Below are 2,235 nucleotides of genomic sequence, written 5' to 3'. Positions count from 1 at the left end.
ACTTGTTCTCTCTCATCTTTTTGATGATAGCTATTCTTATATGCCTGAGGTGATATCTCATTGTGGTTTTTATGTGCATTTTCCTAATGATTAATGATGTTGATCATCTTTTCATGTGTCTGTTGGGCATTAATATGTCTTCTTTGGAAAAACGTGTGTTCAGTTCCCCTGCTCAATTTATAATAGATTTTTTTTTTTTTTGCTATGAGCTGTATGAGTTCCTTATATATTTTGGATAATAATTCATTTTCAGATACATGGTTTATAAATATTTTATCCTATTCTGTAGGTTGCCTTTTCATTTTGTTAATTGTTCTTCCGCTGTGCAGAAACTTTTTAATTTGAGATAGTCTTTTTTGCTTTTGTTGCTTATGCTTTTGGTGTCATATCCAAATATTCTTCACCAAGATTAATGTCATAGGGGTTTTTCCCTGTGCATTCTTCTAGAAGTTTTAAGGCTTCAGGTCTTATGTTTAAGTCTTTAAGCCATTTTGAGTCAAATTTGTGAGTGGTGTAAGACAGAGTTTCATTCTCTTATATGTGAATATTCAGAGAGAGAGAAAAAAATCTTTCTACAAAATGATCAAATGTCAGGCCACAAAGAGTATCTCAGTAAATCCCAAAAGGGCCAAATTCTCAGACCATATTGGAACAATTAACAACAAAACAAATGTACATTTATACAGATGTGTATGGTATATTACATTTACTGTCAGAAAAAGAAAACAAAATATTCCTCCAAAATTTTTTTAAAACCTTTCAAAGAAATTCCTATATAAAAGAGCAGATCAAAATTGGAATTATGAACTATTTGGAAGTGAGTAACAATGATGTGAGACTATTACAGGAAAATTTGTGGGTGAGGCCAAAGTGAACACCTAGGAAAATTTATAGCTATAAATGTATTGTATCCAAGAAGAAGAAAGATTAAAAATAAAGCATTCAGTTCAGAAAGTTATGTAAGGAACCACAAAATAAAGTAAAATGAAGGAATCAATGAAGGTGAAAGCAAATATTAATTCAATCAAAAGAGCAAAAACAGAAAAGTTGATCAAGAAAAAGAAAGTTGGTTCTTTAAAACAACCAATAATATATTCAAACTTGCGGCAAATATGATAAACATGAATTAAAAGAGAACAAAACTAACAACATTAGTAATAAGAGTAAAGATATTATTTAATATTCAAAAATATTAACAAAAAGAACAAATAACACTGTATACCAATTAGCTCAATAAATATGGATGAAAAGGATGCATTTGCAGAATAATGATTCTCAAACCTGACTGTGCATCTGAATCTCCAGGAGGGCTTGTAAACATGATTACTGGGTACCACTCCCCGAGTTGCTGATCCAGTGGTGTGGGGAGTGAGACATTGCATTTCTTTGGCTCCCACCCCCCACAATGTACAACCCCCTTTAGTGCTCACAGCCCACAGGTAAGGAGGCTGGGAAATAGTTTGAGGCTGCAATTTTCCTGGCATGCTCTGAGAGGCCCGCAGAGAGGGGCCCACCAGAGGCACTGCATTTCTAACAAGTTCTCGGAGGTGCTGATGCTGCTGGTCTGGGGAAAATACTGTCAGAACCACTTTCTAGGAAAATATAAATCCCAAATTTGACAAGAATAAATTAAAAACCAGAACTCTAAATGTAAAAGCTATAACTATAAAACTCTTAGAAGAAAACACCGGGGTAAATAATTGTGACATGCAAAATGTCAAATAAAAGATGGAATTTAAAAAACTCTAAGGATCAGATGAGAAAAAAAAACACATATAATCATCTCGTTAGATGCCAAAAAAATCATTTGAAATTTTCAAGAGAAAATAATAGGTGAGAATTTGGAGATAGCAAGTGGAAACTGTTTTGTCAACCAATTTAGTTGTTCAAGGAAAGACAGATGGTCTAATCGTTGAAAAGAATACAGATCAAGGATGAAGAGAGAGAGAGAGAGACAGTGTGTGTGTGTTAAAGATTCGATGCCTTTGAACATGTTCATAGTTTGATTTGGAAGGAGGCAGTAGATAAAGGAATGCTGAGTATAGGAAAGACAAACTATTGATAGAGTAAGATAGTAGAAGAAATCGAAGGGAAAAGTATCAAAAACAGATCTTTGAACAAAAGATGGGTTCATATCCTCATAAGGGAGGATAAGAATGGATAATTTCAGGATATTGAACTGAGACAGTTCAACCTGGTTCACATATATTTTCCTTATGAAGGAAGACATGAAAT

At 33.5% G+C, this 2,235-nt stretch overlaps 1 non-coding gene across 1 annotated transcript; it reads right to left on the bottom strand.

Moving 5' to 3' along the window:
• Positions 1–1,403: 1,403 nt before the first annotated feature.
• On the bottom strand, positions 1,404–1,526 carry LOC118974122 (small nucleolar RNA SNORA42/SNORA80 family). Its single transcript, XR_005063720.2, has one exon. It is a non-coding gene; the product is annotated as a small nucleolar RNA SNORA42/SNORA80 family (small nucleolar RNA).
• Between the last annotated feature and the right edge of the window lie 709 nt (positions 1,527–2,235).

This window comes from Manis javanica, chromosome 1 (genome assembly GCF_040802235.1).
Source record: "Manis javanica isolate MJ-LG chromosome 1, MJ_LKY, whole genome shotgun sequence".
NCBI lineage: Eukaryota > Metazoa > Chordata > Mammalia > Pholidota > Manidae > Manis > Manis javanica.
This window is presented reverse-complemented; position numbering and strand designations above follow the sequence as displayed.